The sequence below is a fragment of the Centruroides sculpturatus genome, unplaced genomic scaffold (assembly GCF_000671375.1).
Source record: "Centruroides sculpturatus isolate CEXI.00-Female unplaced genomic scaffold, Cexi_2.0 scaffold953, whole genome shotgun sequence".
Lineage (NCBI taxonomy): Eukaryota > Metazoa > Arthropoda > Arachnida > Scorpiones > Buthidae > Centruroides > Centruroides sculpturatus.
This window is the reverse complement of record NW_019385133.1, coordinates 87,301-109,581: the sequence shown is the minus strand read 5'-3', so window position 1 is coordinate 109,581 and position 22,281 is coordinate 87,301. Positions and strand designations below refer to the sequence as shown.

General features: G+C 40.9%; 1 pseudogene; it reads left to right on the top strand.

Annotated features, from left to right (window-relative positions):
• The first annotated feature begins 3,022 nt into the window (after positions 1–3,022).
• LOC111635230 lies at positions 3,023–9,064 on the top strand (annotated as a pseudogene).
• The last annotated feature ends 13,217 nt before the right edge of the window (positions 9,065–22,281 follow it).

Here is a 22,281-nt window from a genome sequence, read left to right as displayed (position 1 = left end):
ACGTGGCTACACCTTTTGAGAACGGCGCCGACGCCTTCGACCATGCGAGGACCGAGTAGATCCAAAAATACGAGGAGTTGGCCAACCACTTCAGGTGACAAGGGTACGACACCTACTTAGATGCCTTCGTCGTGGGAGCCCTGGGTGATTACGACACCGCCAACGACTCTATACTACAACGCCTAGGGGTAAGCAGGAACTATGCCAAACTGATGAGGAAGCTAATGGTGAGCGACTGCATCAGATACAGCCGCGACATCTACGCCACCCATCTCGGCTACCGCAACTAGCATACCGACTGTTTTTCTTATTGTACTTTATGGCTTGCACTTGAGCCCGTGTAACCGCGTACACGTAAGATTGTTATTGCCCGTATCTGGCAATGTTAGCTGGCTACGAGCCCTTGGAGCGCGTACTCGAGGCACTGCCTCTCTGATATTTGTTACTACATCCTTTACACACCATTATACTTACTACTGGCTGCCTTTGTGCCCATGTAAATATTCTCTGAACCGCTAATGGTTACTTGTATATATTTTTTTAATCATATTAATAAAGGGCTTTTAAATCTGTTCTTATCTCGACCGTGTTGGCAGAGATTTTTGCTAAGTCTTTGTTTTGCCGTTACAACGTTATTTGTGCCTAAATTGGATTAATTTTGTGTTATTCATCGAACGGAAGTAGTGTAGATTGATACCTCATTAGAATTTTGTGAAAATTTAAAAATTATTTTTCGAACTTTAACGAAAAGTGGAGTTGGAGTGACTGTGCTATTGACTGGGAATATAGACAATTGGTGATAATGTGAGTAAGAAGATTAAGAGAACTATATACTAGACTGACTGTAGAATAACTAGACTATAATTTAGATAACTTTAAAGTGTGAAATTAATAGTTTTTTGAGCTAATTGAGTGGGAAACACTCCAACGGCTCCCGTGGGGGGCGTATCACGGGAAGTTCGTCTCTTTGAAGAACTGTGTTGATTTCTACGATAGTTTATGTGGGCTCAATTGCCTTTATTTATTATAATAAGTATTCTACAAAGTTTATTCGACAGTTCTGTGAAATTTTATTTAAATTATCGTTACTACTCACTATCGGTTAGCCATTTAGTGAAGTTTCATTGGAATGGATCCGATTTTTGTTCCTGTTTCGGTCCCTGGATTAGGACGAGATAGTCCGAAACCTTTAATTGATTTAGAAGTGGCTGATGATATTCGGAAGTTTATGGGCGTTACCTTCCGAGGAAGTTTGGTGGAGGGATTGTCACCACCAACCTTGCCAACGAAGGAAGGAAATAACAAGGAGGAGACTTCTGAAAAAGTGAAAAAATATGAAGCAGTCAAATCAGTTCGTATAGTGATAAAAGAGAAAGTAATAGAAGCGGATTTGGTGGGTGAAATTACTAAGAAATTAGGAAGTGATGGAGTAGTTGAACAAGTATGTTTCCGGCCTAATGGCATAGTAGAAGTTGGTTTGGACTCTGTAAAAGCAAAAGAAAAATTGATGGGAGTAACTATAATATTAGACGATAATGAATACGTGATAGAAGGAAGAGAAAAGGAAATACTCACGTTAACGATGAAATATGTTCCACATGAGGCGGATGAAGAGCTATTAAGGAGAGTTTTAGAACCCTATGGAAGAATTATTAATATAGTAGCATATAAGTTTAATACAACACCACCAATAAAATCAGGAACATATAGAATTGCTATACATACAAATAAGAGTATACCGAATTATATGGAGATTCTCGGATGTCAAGTTCAAATTTTTTACGTGGGCCTTAAACCAGAGTGTAGACGGTGCGGAAGTAGCACACATTTGATAAGAGAGTGTCAGGTCAAAAAATGTTATCGCTGCAATAGTACATTACATCTTGTAAAAGATTGTACAAAATGTTACAATTGTAGAGAGGAACATGACAAAGATGTTCCATGTAAAAAGCAAACGTTTTCTGATATTTTAAAAAGAGGTCCGAGAAGTAGGAGTACGGAGAGAAGAAGAGAAATGAGTTTGGAAAGGAGACGAAAGAATAAGGAAAGGAAGGAAAGTNGCATAATCAGGACAACATGTAAACTTCTTATCTGAGCACAAACGCGTTCATGTACTCACTCTAAGCAGGCAAACTTGTGCCCATGGTCGCGAATTACTAACTCACCGCGTTACTTTGTATTACTCCAGGTTGGCAAATTACAAAGCCCATGTCGCGGTATCCGTACACTTGTATATACATCATTGTCAGGCAAACTTGTGCCCATGGTCGCGAAATCTACTACTAGTTGGCAATTCCAAAGCCCATGTCGCGATAATTACTTGTAAATATTCTACTCTATGCTTGATCTTCATGCCTATACCTCCCTGTAATATATTTTATTCAATTTATAATAAAGGCTTTTTAAATCTGTTCTTATCAGCTTGATTAATATGCTTAATTTTGCTGTATTTTTCAGGTTGCCAACCGGACTCCGAGCCGCCAGCTCCCCGGCCCTTGGGTAAGTTGCTACAACTGTCTCTGTCCTACTCTCTTCTCTCTTCCGTCGGAAGAGCGGCCTGCACAGTTTAAACGCACCGTGTATTCGCTGCTCGACCGGCAACACTGTTCCTATCGGCGCCGTTCGTGGTAGCCATTCGGTGCTCTGCGCGAGCATCCTTTCCTAACGTATAGCTCCGCTATACGCTACTTTCTTCCCCTTCTCGCCTCCCCTTGGTAGGCTGCTTCGGCACCCCAGGAGGCTTTTCCGCCCCTTTCCCCCTACTTTCCTGCTGCACATTTGATCAATGGCTGCATCGAGTAAATCGCCTGAAGTCACATTACTCGTGCCACTCAGGCCCCCCTACCATTGCCCTCCTTGCCTCCCTGTTTACAGGGACTATGTTGACCATGGGGGTCTCTCTCGCCACCTCCGCCGGATCCATGGCAGTCACCTCACTTTCGAATGCCGTGTCTGCGGGCTAAGGTCTGACAAGCTAAAGGAGGTTAAGCTACACCAAGCCCGTTCCACAGAGTGCTCGGACATGCTTCCATCTATGTCCCCAGAGCACTCTGTGAGAGACCCGAAGCAGCGTGGCAAAATCCACAATGGCGTCAGGAAGTCAAAACGGCGAGAACAATCCATCCGTGACGAGGCCTACTTAGCCTACGTGGCTTCGCAAACTAGCCAAGGCAGCGAGACGGGTAACTGTCAGCCCCAGCCTGTCACTCCTCAGGCCAGGCCTACCCCCAGCTGCCCCGCCACTCCTAGTACCAGTGCTTCGGCACCTGATGCACAGGAGCAGCGCCTGTCACCGGCCAAGACAACGATCGACGCCTCCACCCCACCTTTGGTGAGAAGGCCACGTCGGCGTAGGCGCCGCCCGGCGAGCGACTCTAGCCATACTAGTAGTCCTACCTCGCCTGCCAACGCCTCGATCGTATCTGCCAACACCTCTGACTCAGCAACTGCTGCCCCTGTTGCAGAAATTCTAATTTGTGTCCTACATGTCTGGTAGAGGACGGCACTAAACATTATATTTATGATTGCATAAAAATCGAACAAGAGAGATTAGAACTTCGACTTTTACTTGAGGAACATGGCATTACATGGCCTTGTAGGTTATCAGACATTTGGATTACTTGTGACATTTACAACGCTTTTAAAAGACTAGCTAATAAAGTTAACTTTGTTACTCAACATGCTATCTATGCTTAGTTACTTTGGCATTCAACTTAAACTGTACATTTTGCAACCGATTTGTAATTATTGGCTATGTTACTTGATAGATGTTTAAGATGTCTGTGATATTGTATTGTTTTTATTAGATGTTCAGGCTGATATTGTATTGCTTTTATAAGATGTTCAGGCTGATATTAGGCTTGTTATTCAATACTTTGCTGTCACTTTGTCTAACATGTTCTATGTTTGTTGTCGGTGATGGCTGATGGCATACATCCGAATAAATGCTGTTTTCTGTGCTAAATTAATTGTATATATGCTCAACTGAATTATTTTGCCAGTCTTTTGACCACATAGGATGGATTGTTTGAGTGATACTTCATTCGACATAATTCATTTGATATGTTGGGGTTTTTTTTTTCTTTTCTTTTCTTTCCTCTCACAAACCTTTGCACCACATATGTGCATACACATTCTTTAGACTTTCGAAGAAATCAGCCGTAATTTGATATGATGGCTGATATGAACTTGTGTTAATCTGTGCTTGTGACTATTATTAGAAATACAAAATTATTATTCTACAAGTGCCTTGTGCTACATACACATCTGCCAGAAATTCAACTTGACAGCGGCTGAACTTTTGTCGGTTGAAATGGATTTGTGTAATGTGTCTTGTTTTCACTGTTGGATGATGTGCACTACCTTAGTTTGGCTTCCCAAGAAGAATCAACCAAGACATTAGTGAATCCTGTTGGTTGAAATGAACTTGTTTGAAATTTGCCTACTTCTACTGCAAGTAATGCAAATCAAGTCTCTACATGCATCCTGTGCATATTTCAGTCGTATCAAGAACTCAACTGGCAGCTAAAGGACTTTATCGGTTGATATGGACTTGTGTGAAATTTGCCTGCTCTTTCTGCAAGCAACGCAAATCAATTACAGTAATTCTATGCATCCTGTGCATCTTTTAGATAAATCGGGTACTTCAATTACAGTTACAGGATTTTGCTAGCTGATTTGGACATAGATTATGGATGGAGATTATCATTGATTGAAGTAAAACTTTTGTGCAGCTTGCATTTTTGATGTAATGTACTCTAACTTGTTTAGTATATTTATTATTATTAATATTTGTTATTTTAATTACTGTTTAATTATTATTTAACTTCATTAATTAATTTTGTTCTATTGTATAATATATTTATAATTTTATTAATTAACTCTGTGTTACTTGCATAATATATACTATATATGATTGTTCTGCATATTATGATTACTCATTTTATTATACATGTATTAAATGTTAATTGTGGGGACGAATTGTTTGCTACATTGAATGTAAGATATATATATATACCATAATGCCTAAATACGTGTATCGTGTTAAAATATCTTATTCATTATTGATATAATATTTCATTAACAATTGTATATGCAGTGACCTGTGTGTTATTGATACACTTGTCTATTCTATTCATTATATTGTTGATAAACATATTATTTAGTTATGGTATTAATTACACATTTATTTAATCTGTACATGATATTTAATTATTGCATATTATAACATGTGCTCTATATATTGAATGTACAAAAATAATACAACTCAACTAATAATAATATGGAATGCACCTTCTACCATTATTGAATATGTATATTTTCTTTAAATGCTGTTATTCATTTTGAAAATGATCATACTTTATTATTGATATAATTCTTTGTTTTTAAATAATTGTATGTTGGTTAATCTTAATCTATTATGTGATTACTCTATATATTATTACTCTGTTATTGTTACTCTGTTACTACTATATATGTACTTAATATAACTACTTCATATGACCTGATACAACATGAAAAATTACCTCTGTAAATATTATAAATATCCTCACTATCATAATATTGAATGTATTTATCCTTGTAAAAATTGTTTGTAAAATTATGTTGATGTACTTTACTCCCGGTAATGCTATTATGCGGGGCCGGGATATGTGTGTTCACACCTTAATAAAATAACGATTGATTGATTGAAATAACGATTGCCCCTGTTGCAGCTACGCCCGCATTGGGCTCTCCTCCTGCTGACGTCTCCGAGCCCCAGCCACCATCCCAACCGGCTGTCGACATGCATCAGTCGGGTGTTTCCTCATCCCGGCCTCCCACCGACGACTCCACCTCTGCCCCCCCCTCCGTGGGTCATTGCTTGGCGTGACCGTTTCGACTGTGCTGTCGATGAGGACATGCTCGAGGCAATGGTTGAAGATCTTTCCAACCTCGCTCGCAGCATGATCCCTCAGCAGCATGGGCAGCAACATCGCCCTAGAAGTACCAGGCAACCACAGGCCAGCAACCCCCGTGGCACTAGTAGTGCTGCTGAGGCAAGCCGTATACAGCGCTTATACCGCGCTAACAAGCATAAGGCCTTTCAGGAGGTTACCCGCGGTGCCAATTGCTTCTGCAGGATCAGTAACTCCACCATCACTGATCACTTCTCTGGCACCAGCAGCCCTCAACAAGAAGACCAAGAACCTCTCCTCAGCCTCCTACCTCCTGCTCTACAGCCGGCTACGGACAATCCCCTATGTGGTTCGTTCACGCCGGCTGAAGTGGCCAAACGCCTCAGTAAATGCCACAACACTGCGCCGGGTCCAGATGGGATCCACTACTATATATGGCGCCGTTTAGACCCTCAGGGTCACATTCTCTCGGCAGTATTCAACGCCGTCCAACGCATTGGCCATGTTCCCAGCGCATGGAAGGTTTCTAACACCATCCTCCTACATAAAAAAGGCGACCAGAATGACATCCGCAATTGGAGGTCCATTGCGCTGGCGAACACCCTCGGGAAGATATACTCCTCCTGCTTGGCCAGCCGCCTTCTCTGCTGGTGCGAGGAAAACGGCACCATTTCCACAGCACAGAAGGGGTTTATGCGTTTTGAGGGCTGCACGGATCACTCCTTCATCCTCCAGTCAATCATCCAAAACGCCCGTTGGAAGAACAGCGAATGCCACGTCGCATGGCTGGACCTCCGTAATGCTTTTGGATCGGTCCCGCACTCCACCATCTTTACCTGCCTTAAATGGTGCGGCCTATGTCCCGCCTCCATCGATTGCATTCGGGACCTCCTGGAAGGATGCCACACCCGCATCCGCGGTCACACGGATCCCATCCCAGTCTTGACGGGGGTGAAGCAGGGCTGCCCCCTCAGCCCTGTTCTCTTCAACCTTGTCATAGAACCCGTGCTCCGCCTGATCAACAATCTTCAGCACGGCTATCGTCTGCACGACCAAAACCTCTCCATCCTCGCCTATGCAGACGACATCACCATTATCAGTAGATCGGCTGCTGGTCTCCAGGCACAACTCGATCTTCTGTCGTCATGGGCCCAATGCAGTGGCCTCTCGTTTAACCCATCGAAATGCGCTACCCTGGTTGTGGCTGGCAAATATCGCTGTGACGATCAGACCCACTTCACCATCCAAGGCTCTGATATTCCTCGCCTTCGCAAAGACGACAACTACCTCCACAAAGACGACAACTACCTCCACCTCGGGATACCGGCTGGCTTCACCATGGGGCGATCTGCCGACGACACCATCGACGGGATTCTGTCTGACATTCAACTTGTCGACAACTCCCGCCTCGCCCCATGGCAGAAGATAGACTGCGTCAACACCTTTCTGACCTCCCGTCTCACATTCCACCTCACCTTGGGGAAGGTCCAGAAGAAAAAGCTCAGCCACCTTGACAAAGTAATAAAACGGTGTGTCAAGAAGTGGATGAATTTACCGCAGCGTGCCAGCCCGGAAGTCCTTTATATGCCCCACGCCCAGGGAGGAGCGAACATCACTCCCTGCAATGTCCTCGCAGATGTGGCCCAGGTATGCCACGCTTACAATCAATCAATCGTTATTTTATTAAGGTGTGAACACACATATCCCGGCCCCGCATAATAGCATTACCGGGAGTAAAGTACATCAACATAATTTTACAAACAATTTTTACAAGGATAAATACATTCAATATTATGATAGTGAGGATATTTATAATATTTACAGAGGTAATTTTTCATGTTGTATCAGGTCATATGAAGTAGTTATATTAAGTACATATATAGTAGTAACAGAGTAACAATAACAGAGTAATAATATATAGAGTAATCACATAATAGATTAAGATTAACCAACATACAATTATTTAAAAACAAAGAATTATATCAATAATAAAGTATGATCATTTTCAAAATGAATAACAGCATTTAAAGAAAATACACATATTCAATAATGGTAGAAGGTGCATTCCATATTATTATTAGTTGAGTTGTATTATTTTTGTACATTCAATATATAGTGCCACGCTTACAGCCTGCTCCACTCTAGGGACCCCGTCGTCGCCACCCTTGCACTTAAAACTCTGCAAGTGGTTGTTGAGAAACGCATCCGGCGACCGCCCACCGACGCCGACCTTTGCACCTACCTGGCCGGCTCGATGGATAACGAATTCGGGTGCGATCCCTACGATGTGCCTTCCACCTGGACCCGTCTGCGAATGGCCACCCGTCGCCTTAAAAAACGTCTCGACATTGAATGGCATCCAGACAACAGCAGCACCCTGACTCCATCCATTAACGGAAACCCCGTTAAGAGACCCACTGCCATGAGGTCCATCTGCACCGCCGTTAAGGCCACCTACCTTCAATCACTCTTAAACAAACCCGACCAGGGCAAGGCCTTCAAAATAACAGCAGGCAACTTTAACAGCAACCACTTCCTTCGTGAAGGAAGCTTCACTAGGTTCGCAGACTGGCGGTTTATCCACCGCGCCAGGCTAAGTGTGGTACCCCTACACGGCCTGCGCCGGTTTGGAAACGCCAGCCAAAACTGCCGGCGGTGCCAGAGATCGGGAAACCCTTGCCCATGTCCTTAACCATTGTCCTCCAAACTTCAGAGCCATTACGAAAAGACACAATGCGATCCTAGATAGACTGAACAACGCATTCAACCATAGAAATCTCACTACATACGTCAACCAACAGATCCCCGGCTTCGAGAGCAACTGCCGCCCCGACCTCGTGGTGCTCAATCACAACCCAAAAACGGCAACGATCGTCGACGTGGCTACACCTTTTGAAAACGGCGCCGACGCCTTCGACCATGCGAGGACCGAGTAGATCCAAAAATACGAGGAGTTGGCCAACCACTTCAGGTGACAAGGGTACGACACCTACTTAGATGCCTTCGTCGTGGGAGCCCTGGGTGATTACGACACCGCCAACGACTCTATACTACAACGCCTAGGGGTAAGCAGGAACTATGCCAAACTGATGAGGAAGCTAATGGTGAGCGACTGCATCAGATACAGCCGCGACATCTACGCCACCCATCTCGGCTACCGCAACTAGCATACCGACTGTTTTTCTTATTGTACTTTATGGCTTGCACTTGAGCCCGTGTAACCGCGTACACGTAAGATTGTTATTGCCCGTATCTGGCAATGTTAGCTGGCTACGAGCCCTTGGAGCGCGTACTCGAGGCACTGCCTCTCTGATATTTGTTACTACATCCTTTACACACCATTATACTTACTACTGGCTGCCTTTGTGCCCATGTAAATATTCTCTGAACCGCTAATGGTTACTTGTATATATTTTTTTAATCATATTAATAAAGGGCTTTTAAATCTGTTCTTATCTCGACCGTGTTGGCAGAGATTTTTGCTAAGTCTTTGTTTTGCCGTTACAACGTTATTTGTGCCTAAATTGGATTAATTTTGTGTTATTCATCGAACGGAAGTAGTGTAGATTGATACCTCGTTAGAATTTTGTGAAAATTTAAAAATTATTTTTCGAACTTTAACGAAAAGTGGAGTTGGAGTGACTGTGCTATTGACTGGGAATATAGACAATTGGTGATAATGTGAGTAAGAAGATTAAGAGAACTATATACTAGACTGACTGTAGAATAACTAGACTATAATTTAGATAACTTTAAAGTGTGAAATTAATAGTTTTTTGAGCTAATTGAGTGGGAAACACTCCAACGGCTCCCGTGGGGGGCGTATCACGGGAAGTTCGTCTCTTTGAAGAACTGTGTTGATTTCTACGATAGTTTATGTGGGCTCAATTGCCTTTATTTATTATAATAAGTATTCTACAAAGTTTATTCGACAGTTCTGTGAAATTTTATTTAAATTATCGTTACTACTCACTATCGGTTAGCCATTTAGTGAAGTTTCATTGGAATGGATCCGATTTTTGTTCCTGTTTCGGTCCCTGGATTAGGACGAGATAGTCCGAAACCTTTAATTGATTTAGAAGTGGCTGATGATATTCGGAAGTTTATGGGCGTTACCTTCCGAGGAAGTTTGGTGGAGGGATTGTCACCACCAACCTTGCCAACGAAGGAAGGAAATAACAAGGAGGAGACTTCTGAAAAAGTGAAAAAATATGAAGCAGTCAAATCAGTTCGTATAGTGATAAAAGAGAAAGTAATAGAAGCGGATTTGGTGGGTGAAATTACTAAGAAATTAGGAAGTGATGGAGTAGTTGAACAAGTATGTTTCCGGCCTAATGGCATAGTAGAAGTTGGTTTGGACTCTGTAAAAGCAAAAGAAAAATTGATGGGAGTAACTATAATATTAGACGATAATGAATACGTGATAGAAGGAAGAGAAAAGGAAATACTCACGTTAACGATGAAATATGTTCCACATGAGGCGGATGAAGAGCTATTAAGGAGAGTTTTAGAACCCTATGGAAGAATTATTAATATAGTAGCATATAAGTTTAATACAACACCACCAATAAAATCAGGAACATATAGAATTGCTATACATACAAATAAGAGTATACCGAATTATATGGAGATTCTCGGATGTCAAGTTCAAATTTTTTACGTGGGCCTTAAACCAGAGTGTAGACGGTGCGGAAGTAGCACACATTTGATAAGAGAGTGTCAGGTCAAAAAATGTTATCGCTGCAATAGTACATTACATCTTGTAAAAGATTGTACAAAATGTTACAATTGTAGAGAGGAACATGACAAAGATGTTCCATGTAAAAAGCAAACGTTTTCTGATATTTTAAAAAGAGGTCCGAGAAGTAGGAGTACGGAGAGAAGAAGAGAAATGAGTTTGGAAAGGAGACGAAAGAATAAGGAAAGGAAGGAAAGTGAAACGGAAACGGAAATGGAAACACCTGATAAGGATATAGGAAGAGATGGAGAGGTGGAGGAAAAAGAGAAAGAAACTAGAGGAAGAGCGGAAGTTGTCAGAATCCGACCAGTTAAAGAAACTGCATTGATCTATGAGGAAAAAACGAGGTCAAGAGGGAGTAGTATGGAGAGAGAACCGAGAGATATAAGAGAAGGAAAGAGAAGAAATAGAACGGAAAATACAGAAGATCAACAAAAAAGGAAGAAACCAACAGTAGAGACAAATAATGGTTAGATATCTTAATATAAGAACGATAAATATAACTGGTTTTAGGGAAGAGAAAAAACAAATATGTTTATTGAACTTGGTTATGTCGAGTAAGATTGACATATTACTGATTCAAGATACAAATATACGTGATTTTACAGACCTGAGAGCTTTAAGGAAAGTGTTTGTGGGCTATAATATTTATGCGTCTTTTTGTAGCAGAAGAAGCACGGAGTGTTAACATTAGTAAGAAAAAAGATTAAAGTTTACGACTTTAAGACCGACCGTGATGGTAGAATACTTACTGTTGATATCCAGGTGAGTGGTAAGATAATTAGAATAGTAAATATATACTTGTCACCTCAAGTCTCTGAGAGAAAAGAAAATTTATTACATTTAAGACAATTTTTAATTGATATTAAGTTTTTAATTTTAGCTGGTGATTTTAATAATATTTTATCACCTGTAGATAAGAATGGTATTTTTGGATATGATGGATCGAAAAAAGTTTTAAATAAGATTTTAGAAGATTTTAGTTTTATAGATATATATCGTTTTAAATTTCCGCATGATCCGGGTTTTACTTGGAATGGGAGGGGCGTTGAAGAGCGACTGGATCGTATCTATATAACAGATAACTTAAATGAATGGAGTAATGTAATAAAATATGATATAATGATAAATAATAGTATAATATCAGACCATAAAATGGTAGAAATGAATTTAAAAATAGATGATAATAAGGAACAAAAAAGAAATATTAAAATAACGAAAGATACTTTAGATAATAAAACGTTACAAAAAGAGATTATTAGTTTGTTTGACAGATTTATGAACGAGGTTGACTGGGAGAATTGGGTGTTTATGAAATAGAGATTTAAAAAGGAAATAGAAAAAGTCTGGATTGAGAACAAAATTAAGAGGTTTAATAAATTAAAACACTTACAAAGGGAATTAACGACTCATATAATAAATGGTAATACTGATGAAGTTAAACGTATAGAAAGAGAGATAAGTGAAGAAATCGAAGAGAAAAATAAAAATAATTATATAAGATATAAAATGAGAAAATATAATATTAAAAGAGAGGCAGAGAAAGTATTTTTTGAAAAAAGAAATAAAAATAAAGAAAGCATAGAGATTGATAAAATAATTAATGATAATAACGAGATAATTACCAATATTGATGATATTTTGGAAGAATTCCGTTTGTTTTATGAGCGTTTATTTATAGTCCCCCAGTCAAACTTCGATGAATGGGAAAATGTTAAAAGAAATATTAAATCTGTGAAGCAAAAAGATGTAAATATAATTAATAAAGAAATCTCGAAGCAGGAGATACGTGATGCGATCCAGTCGCTAAGGGTGGGTAAGGCCCCAGGTGATGATTTAATATCAAGCGAGTTTTACAAGTTTTTTAGTGAAAATTTTACAGAGTTCCTTTACAAACTCTACAATTTTAGCCTTTTTGGCAGTAACTTTACATATGGAAAAATGATTTTAATTCACAAAAAAGATGATGCGGAAAAGATTTTAACGAATTTTAGACCTATAACACTTTTAAACATTGATTATAAGATCTTTAGTCTTATTATTGCCAAGAGACTTGAGGAACTTTTTAGAAAAGAAATAGTGAGCACTCAGACTGCCTGTATTCAAGGGAGATCCATACAGGATAATATTATTTTCTTGAGACTTATACAAGAACTTTATTTGGAGAGAAAATCCCCACTCTCCATCCTCTCAATTGATGTACATAAAGCTTTTGACACGGTGAATCGCAACGTGCTCTGGGGGATATTAGATGCATATGGACTAAATGAAGAGGAAATTAGTCAAATTAAACATCTTTATTATGCACCAAGTACTTTCATTTATGTTAATGGTAGAAGATCTAATGATATTCAATGTGGAGCAGGGGTAAGGCAAGGCTGCCCCTGCTCCACGATTCTTTTTACTATTTATATTAACGTACTTTTACAGAGTGTATTAAGCGATGATGAAATAGATCCAATCCATATTCCGGGTAATAAAATTAAGACAAAATTTTTTGCGCATGCAGACGACGTGAATTTCTTAATAACGAATAAAAAGAGTCAAAATAAGATTATAGATAAAATAAAGGAATTTGGTAATCTGACTGGGATGCGTATAAATGAAAACAAATCGAAATTATTTAATGTTTACGGAGATATGGATTGTGACAAGATAAAAGTTGATAAAGTTGAGAATATGAGAGTACTTGGAGTTTGGATTGGTAGAGAAGGTAATAAAAGAAATCTCGATCATATGTTAAACAAAATTAAGTCTGTAATAGAAGAATGGAAGTTAAATTGGTTATATCTTCCAGAGCGCGTCGCGATTATTAATAAAATAGCTATAGCTTCTATTATGTATATTTTGTATTATACAAATCTGACTGTTGATGATGTTAAAAAGATAAATTCTTTGTTGTATGAATATATATGGATGAATACATACGAGCCGTTAAGTAGAAAAACTATGACTAACGATAGAGTTAATGGAGGATGGAGAGTGTGGGATGTTAAAAATTTAGAGTGCTCATTACAGATTAGCCATATAATAAATTCTTTAAAAGATTATAAACACCCAGTTAGTTATCTGATACAGTATATATTAAGCCCAGTTATTAGGAGAATCACTCAGGTGGGAGTACAATTTCCGTTCTTACTAAGTAATAAAAAAAAGTATAGGTCTTGGAGAAGTAAAATTAATGAGATAATGGACAGTCAAGGTAACAATATAAATAATTTAGATAAAATCAGACCTATCTTAATTTATAAAATTATTAATAAACAGCAATTACATTATAGTATGATAAACTCCACAATAAATTGGAGTCAAGTTTGGAAAAATGTACGTGATCTCCCGCCTGAGTGGTTAGAACTCACCTGGAGAATGTTGCTCGATATTGTTATGACCAAAGATTTTATAGCCACATACCATCACGGTCGTGATTCCCGGTGCTTGCATTGTGGTAACAGAGAAACGATGATACATTTGTTTCTCGAATGTAATATAGCCCAACAGGTTTGGCAGTGGTTTGGAAAGATCTGGAAAATGAGAGTAGACTGGATGAATGTGAAATATTATTTGGACTTTAAAACTAGGAACCCTAACCGTTACATGATGATTTGGATGATAGCATTGATAAAAAGGATATTGTGGAAGGCACGTTGTTGTGAAGTTTATGAAAAGAGACGTTGGAATGCAGCATTAATTGTAACAAAGATCAAAGAAGAAGCTGCCTATAAAATTAAAAGTGATTTTAAAAATATGAGTGAAGGTGAATTTAAACGAAACTATAATGGAACAGATACTATATGGAAAATGATGAATAATTGTGTGATATATTGTGATGATTAACTGTTTATATTTTAAATTTATTGGCTGTTTTGCCTTTTTATGATTGTATTTATTTATTTACATTGAATGTTTATTTTTTATATTCTTGTTCGTATTGCACTTTTGTTTGATGTTAAATTATTTTTGTAACTAAAAATGTGGTAAATTGTAAATAACATTACTTAACAAGTTTATAACTTTTGTCGGTTTTAAATTGTTGTTAAATTGATTTTTGGATGTTTTAGTTTATAATTGTATATGTAAAACTTCTATTGTCGGGTTTATTAATGTGAATAACATTATATTCATCTTATTTATTTTGTAAATTTATTTTTGTCGGGTTTGTCAAGTTTGTTGTAATTTATGTTATGTTGATACTCTGTTGAGTTTGTAATAGCCTATAGTGATTGATAAATAAATATCATGGCTTCGGGTTGCGGATGGAGGTTTCGACCGGGCAAGTGCTGGGTGCTTCTCGCTCCTCCTCTTCAGGCACTGGCATTTGGGTGTAATCGAACTGGCATCTACGAAGGAAATCCGACTGATTAGGCTTATTTCAATTTATCTACAAACTATGATACATAGTATCTGTTCTGGTCTTTAAGCCTTTTGAGCCTGTTTTAGGGTGTTTTAACACACCCAAGTCGTCGCATCTGCTTTTTAGCCTTTTTGGTTCTTTCTAACCAAAAAGGCGCCTTTTGGTAAGGTTTCCTTGCTAAAAGAGGAAGTCCAGGCCCCTTTAGTGACTGGACTTTAACAAAAGTTAGAAAAGTTTTACTTTTATTGCACTGGAGGAACCTGCCTGCGCACTCTAGCGTATTCGCGGGGAAATCCAAGCCAATATCCCCACGGTTGGCCCCATCTTTATAGTAGGGCTTTTTCCCTTACTTTTACCTTCTATACACATGAAGGGTATTTCTTCTGCCGCTTGGGCGGATAGTGTCCCCATGGAGGACACTACTCCAACCAAGGGTCCAAGTTCCTCTAGAATGGTAGTTGAGGCTGAGCTAGCTTCCGCTTCTAGTAGTAAGGTCACCATAGTTAATGTAGGTAAAGCTAGTAGTAAGTCTAGCCAACCTGCCCCTGGGCCTGCTTCCGGTCACATTCGTACTGTTGAACAGCCCACTTTCAAGGGGGTCAGGCTGGTCGGCATGAAGTCTTCCAAGGCTTCTGCTGCTCAGTCTGGACTGGCAAGTCAGGTGGCTGCTGCTGGCAAGGCAGCTAGTCTGGCCCCTAAGGCCAGTTTTAGTAACATAGTTAGTGGGACTGCTCCCGCCAAGTCTGTTTCTTCGTCCAATTCTGGGCCCTCTGTGTCCCAGAAAACTAGTTTTGCAAAGATAGCAGCACGTTGGGCTCCAGCAGCCACTGTGTCTGCTCACTACAATAAGTTCCACAACACCGAGCAGTTAAATGCAGGTGTTTCTGCACAGAATAAATGTGCCAAACCTGCCGTCCTTAACGGCAGGATGCGTAGGGTGCTTAGTGCCCATGTTTCCGTTCCAGAAGGCTCAACTATCGACGAGATTCTGGATGGCATCGAGCGCACCCTTGTGCCTTGGGAGGTTTCACGGTTTGCGCCCATGGGCAAAGACCGGTATTTTCTAGGCTTTCGGTCGACGGAGACTCGCCGCCTATTGGTTGCCACTGGTTTTGTGGTAAAGGATGTCAGGGTTTTCCCGGTCCCACTTGATGAGGACATCACTACTGTCTTCATCAGGTTTCTTCCCCCCGAGATGGACCTAAAGGCTGTGCGCCTGTTAATGGGCCAGTTCGGGGCCGTGAAAGCTTGTGTCTATGTTGAAGGTCCCGGGCCGCCCACATATAGACACGGGCACGGTTAAGATTTGTATCGAGGTTAAGAAACCGATCCCAAACATCATTTACTACGAGGGTGTGCCCCTGACTCTTGGGTACCGAGGCGTAGAGCGTATCTGTCGACGCTGCCTCGAGCCGGGTCATGAGCAGAGGGACTGTAAGGCAAACCTCTGTGAAAATTGCCACAGTAGGTTCCATGCTGCTAAATTCTGTCCAAAGCCGTGCCGCGTCTGCACGGGGGACCACAGCATACTTTTATGTAGTGCTAAGGGTTCTGTTGAGGAAGCAGCCGCTTCCGACAACATTGAAATGGAGGTGTCTGTGGATGCCTCTGTTTCCGTCTCCTCTCCTATCAACCTGCCGGAGGCCCAAGCTGCTCCTATGGTTGTGGAAGAAACAGCCCCAGTCCCAGCTCCGCCTGTGGAAACTGATGATAGAGTTAATTTAGATCATAAGGAAGATGAGGATTGCTCTAAGGTAGTTAGTAGGGAGCAGTCAATAAGTAGCGTTAGGACTAGGAGTAGAGAACTAGTCATAACTCTAGTATTAAGGGGAGAGATGGGGAATCCAGTAGCGACAAGTCCGCTACTGGAGGACCCGGATCTGGGAGGGAAGGTAGACCTAGTAAACGGGCCTGCCACCGTAGATGTAAGAATAGGAAGGCCAGGGCTGGCAAGTCCTCCGACCCAAGTACAAAGGAGTACTAACCCCCTAATCCAAACATGTCTTTCAAAATACGTTTAGCATCCCTTAATTGTAATGGACTTAGGTCCATCCCCCGCCAGCTTTTTGTTGCTTCCCTTTTGTCCTCCCTTCAGCTAGATATTCTAGCTTTGCAGGAAACGTATTTTGAGAATATGCGAAGAGTTAGGAATTTTAGGCCTAAAATTAGGGGCTATAATAGTTATTATAGCTTCTCCAGGGGAAGGAGCGGAGGAGTTGGTTGCACTCCTCGTCTCCTCCAGTATCACGATCCAACAGTTCGTCACTGATAGTGATGGACAGATAGTTTGTTTAGACATTGTTAAAAATAAAAAAACTGCTAGGGTTGTTTGTATTTATGGCCCTACGAGGCCTAGCTTACGTTCGGACTTTATCCAAATTCTTGGTAGCTATCTAGCTACCAATAGAGACATATTTGTCATTGGTGATTGGAACGTGATCCTCCGTCCTGAAGACAAGGAAGGAGGTAGCTGGTCCCCTGATAGTACTAGAAATAAGCTTAAAGACCTCTTGAGTAATTTTTCCCTTAAAAATGTGCAGCTTGCTATTTTGTCCGGCAACACTATCTTTACGTGGTCCAATGCCAACGGCTCTATAAAATCGAGGTTGGATAGGATGTACTCTAACATCCCATCTTCTGCTTCTGACTTTTCTGTCATACCTCTCCATTTCCGGGGCAACCGGTTCTTGGACCATTCGCTGGTAATGGCAACATTCAATCTTTCCTGTTCTTCTAAACGTAACCGTTTCCTCCTCACCCCTGAAATTCTTAGGGACGAGGAATTTCTGTCCTCAACGGACAAGCTACTGACAAATACACTATCACTTTCCACTGTCAGCCTTGAGGATTGGTGTCGGTGTAAGAAGGAGATTCTCCAAATTGCCCGCTCAACCGATAGGCGCCTTCGCCACAGGAGACACTGTCGACTGAGGCGAAGCCTCAACGCCTCTTATCTGACTGTCGCTACTGCAATGATAAATCTGGGTATACTGAAGGCCTCATCAAGCAGGCATCAGCCAGCATTTCTGCCCTTTTGACAAGTAGATTCGAACACGCCTATGAGGGTATAAGGTCTCTTGCCTGAACACCCCGAGGCGTTTCGACTCGAAGTTTTTCGGCCGTTATCGCAATGATAAATCCAAAACTAACGTTCCCGCCATCTTAAAGCACGATGGCACCTTAACGACAGATGACCAAGAGATTACCCAGGTTTTCTTTCGGCATTTTTCCCAGTTCTTCGCTCCCACTCGTGTTGACTCATCCCAATGGGAAGACATGACAAGAGCAATTCCTAAAGCTACTCTTCACCCTTTCCCGCATCTGTTTTCACAGGATTCAGTGAAATCTGCAATTTCTGCAATGCATGCAGGCAGATCTCCTGGTCCTGACAACTTGCCAGCTAAGTTCTATAGAGTTTTTTTCCGATAAATTGTCCTCCCTTCTCCCGATGGTTTATAACTCTCTGTCTCCCAATGACCCTAGTATTTCAAAATTCAACTTGGGTCAGCTCTCCGTACTACCCAAGTCTGACAACTGCACTACTGTCCATAACTTTCGGCCATTAACGCTTACCAACGTAGACTATAAGATCTACGCGCGTGTTATTTATAACAAAATTGGTTTTGCCCTTACCCCTAGTATCGTTTGTACTCAAACAGGAGGTATTCCTAATCGTTGTATTTTAGATAATCTAAGCTTCATTAGGTTACTTAGTGCATACTGCTCAAACAGGAAATGGCCACTTGCTCTGCTATCGATTGACCAATCGAAAGCATTTGACCGTGTTGATCACGGTTTCCTTTGGCATGTTATCAAAAAGTATGGTTTACCTGACGAGGTACTTTCGGCCATCAAAATTATGTATAGTAAGGCTCATTGCTGCATTAATATCAATGGACATCTCTCTGACCCCTTCCCGCTCGGAAAGGGAGTTAGACAGGGATGTCCTCTATCTATGTTTCTTTTCTCCCTGAGTATCAACACCCTCTTGGGCGAGATACGAAGGGACTTTAGTATCTCAGGCTACCCTATGCCTGGGTACTACAAAGCAGACTACTATAAGTTCGTAGCCCACGCGGATGATGTCACATTCTTTGTGAAAGACAACTGGGCTATCTCCAGAATTTTTGGCCACTTTGACAAATATTGTCAGGCCTCTGGAGCTGTCATTAACAAGGGGAAATCTTCTTTTCTGCCCCTTGTTGGTTCCATCTCTCTCCCTGTGCCCTTCTCTGACATCCCTGTGAGCAACAGGGTTAAGATTTTAGGTTTGTACTTTGGCGCCGACTCGGCCAAACATAACCTAAAGGAGATTAATGTTAAAATTGGGGACAAAATCTCCATTTGGTCGGGAAGCTATCTCTACTTTCCAAGTAGGATAGCTGTCTACAAAAACATTATGTTTGGTATTTGTGTGTACTATGCCTCTGTTTTTCGGCCTGGATGCAGGCTTCAGGCATATTAATAGACTCCTTTTCCGTTTTGTTTGGGGCAACAAGCCTGAATGGGTTAATAGGAATATTATGTATAATACTAGAGCAAACGGTGGATGGGCTATGTTCGAGCCCTCCCTCTTCTCTGCTGCTGCCCAAATTAGGCAGCTTGTCCTTGCCCTTAACGCCCGCGATCACCCGGTTAGTAAGCTGTACAGCTTCTTTCTGGGGTATCACCTTAAGTTACTTTTACCTGATTACAAGGTAAACCTTATGCCCAAAGTGTTGGATCCACCACCCTTTGTGAAAGTATGGTGCACGCACCTACTCAGTCTCTCCCAATCTGGGAATATTCCTTCTGTTAAAACTAAGGCTAGAGAAATTTATCGCCACCTTAGGCCCGATACCTCGCTATCCCTCTGTCCGTTAAACACTCAGGCCACTATCGATTGGGCCACTGTTTGGCGCAGATGTTTTGATGGGCTTATTCCCGAACACTGCGTTGAACTCCAGTGGAGGTTGTTGCATAATGCACTTAATAATAACTCTCCACAAAAGTCAAGCTCCAGTCTATCAAAGTTTATGTGATGAGTGAAAACTGTCCGATGTGCAACTCTTCGCCAGAATCGGCTGCACACCTCTTTTATTTCTGTAGGGTTGCAAGGAAGATCTGGGGCTGGATTACTCCCCTCCTTGGTCTGCCCTTTCTGTCACGTGAAAACGTAATTCTTCATATTCTCCTCAACAAAGGAACTGTATCTCCCTACGTGATTAGTCTCCTTATTCATACGACTAAACACGAGATATGGTTGGCCAGGTGTAGGAGGGTTTTCGAGCACAAATACACCACCCACCGCCTCTTTCGTATTAAAATCCGGGAAGCTTTAGCTCGGAAGCTCCTCTCGGACTTTCAGTCTCTCTTTATTTATTATTATTATCTAAACGTCTACATAATGGCCATATACTGCCTGATCTTTTGCTCCCGTACGATCTATTTAATCGTCGCGACACAGCTGGGAAAACGCCCTATACTGCATCGAAATTTAACGTATAAAACCGACAATTGCTAAATATTGCATGGATTGTTTCTGCGCGACCGGTAACAACGCCGCCGCCGCCGCCATCATCCGAATCGAACCGGCGAATCCCGATTCGACGACATGTTCATTGTAGAGACGTTATTTCACCTCAACGTGCAAATATTTCAACCTTTTCGGCCTCATCGATGACTTTTATATTATTAATTTAACAGCAACATCACTGGTTTTACTGAAAGAATGTTCAGAAGATCGTTTTGGCGAATACGCTAATGGCGGCTAGTGCCAAGTTGCACGAGTTGCATTATCAGTAAGGTTTCGACAGATTCGTTCCTACTTGTACTGACATCGACCGCCGATTTTTTTAAAGGATTACGTATACCAAATGTGTAGGTGCCTTGTACGACGTAAGCCTCGAATAACGGAATAATAACGGAATAACTCGAATCTAATGGCGTTTGAATTTGTCGTATCTCACTGTAACTTATCGAGTTATTGCAATCTTTAAGAGTGAAAATTCCATTATTTGTTACTATCGTTATTTTTAAATTATTTCGTTATTGTCGCATTTAAATTTTACACTTATATATACATCTAGAATTTTTTCGCATATTCTAGTGCAGAATCGTTTAACGTACGATCGTTTAACGACGATATTATACAATACTTTGTTGTTTTTTTCCGTTAAATGTTTAAAAATATATACATTCAGTCAATGTAGCGTTCTACAGATTGCGACGCTGGTGTTTATATTTTACCGTTTATTAATGTACCAGGTCTCGTATTCGATCCAATTCGAACGAATGTTGTCGCCTGTAAAAAACAAAATTGCTATTCCCCCAAGTACACGTAAAATATTATTGATCTTACGCAAATCGTGCGTAGTAATATCAGCCGGTTTACGTTGGAATTCGACAACGAACCATTTGAAACCGAAATGCGCCGTATCTCATCCATTCGGTTCGGCGAAAATGCAAATTACATTGTCCTTAGCATTCCGATTACGGGCGTATCTTCGACGACGTTGCCGTATAAAGGTCGGACGATTCCCGAGCACGCATCGAGCGTTTTTCCTCGCCTATGTGCTTTACTCGTAGACCAATGAATCGTTATCGTCGTACTGCAGTTTCGGACGACGTAAGTATCAATTTACATTTCTTACTCAATATTACGCAATTGTTTGTTTTTTTCTCGTAAATGTTCGTGTATCACCGCGATATTCGAACACGCGCAACGCTAATACAGTTAATACAGAGTTTTCGTTTGCGCCCGCAGCCTGCTTCAGAGGTTCCTGACACGTTTTCGTTCAGAAAATGGATGAGATTCAGTTATTACTTGAGCCGCGGAGGCTTCTTCGAAGCCATGTCGACAGGTTTGTTAATGCTAAATAACGTTCATTTCTCGTTTATTCTGCGTTTGTTTCCGCAGAATTCTCGCATTCATTCCGACAACAAAAACTTTTTTTGCCGCAGGTTCATCAGACAACAGTTGGGAGCAGATGATCTTCTGGAAGAGCTGGAAGAGGCGAACAGGACTATCGCCCAACTGAAGCTGGAGCTGGACGATCTTCGTGCAAAAGTAAGTGCGTTTATAAAATCCTTCGATTATACCTTACTGCGTTTATTAAGTTTTTCTTATTATTATAAATTAAAAATTTTTTTTCCTTCCGCACAGCGAAAACAGCCGGACATAGATGTCGAACAGACAGATAGTACAAAGCCCGTATTAAAATATAAAAATAAGTACTAAGCAGTCACATATGATGTAAATTATTCGTTAAATCAATACTTAACACGAACGTCCGTAAAGTTGTTGTTTCTGAAAA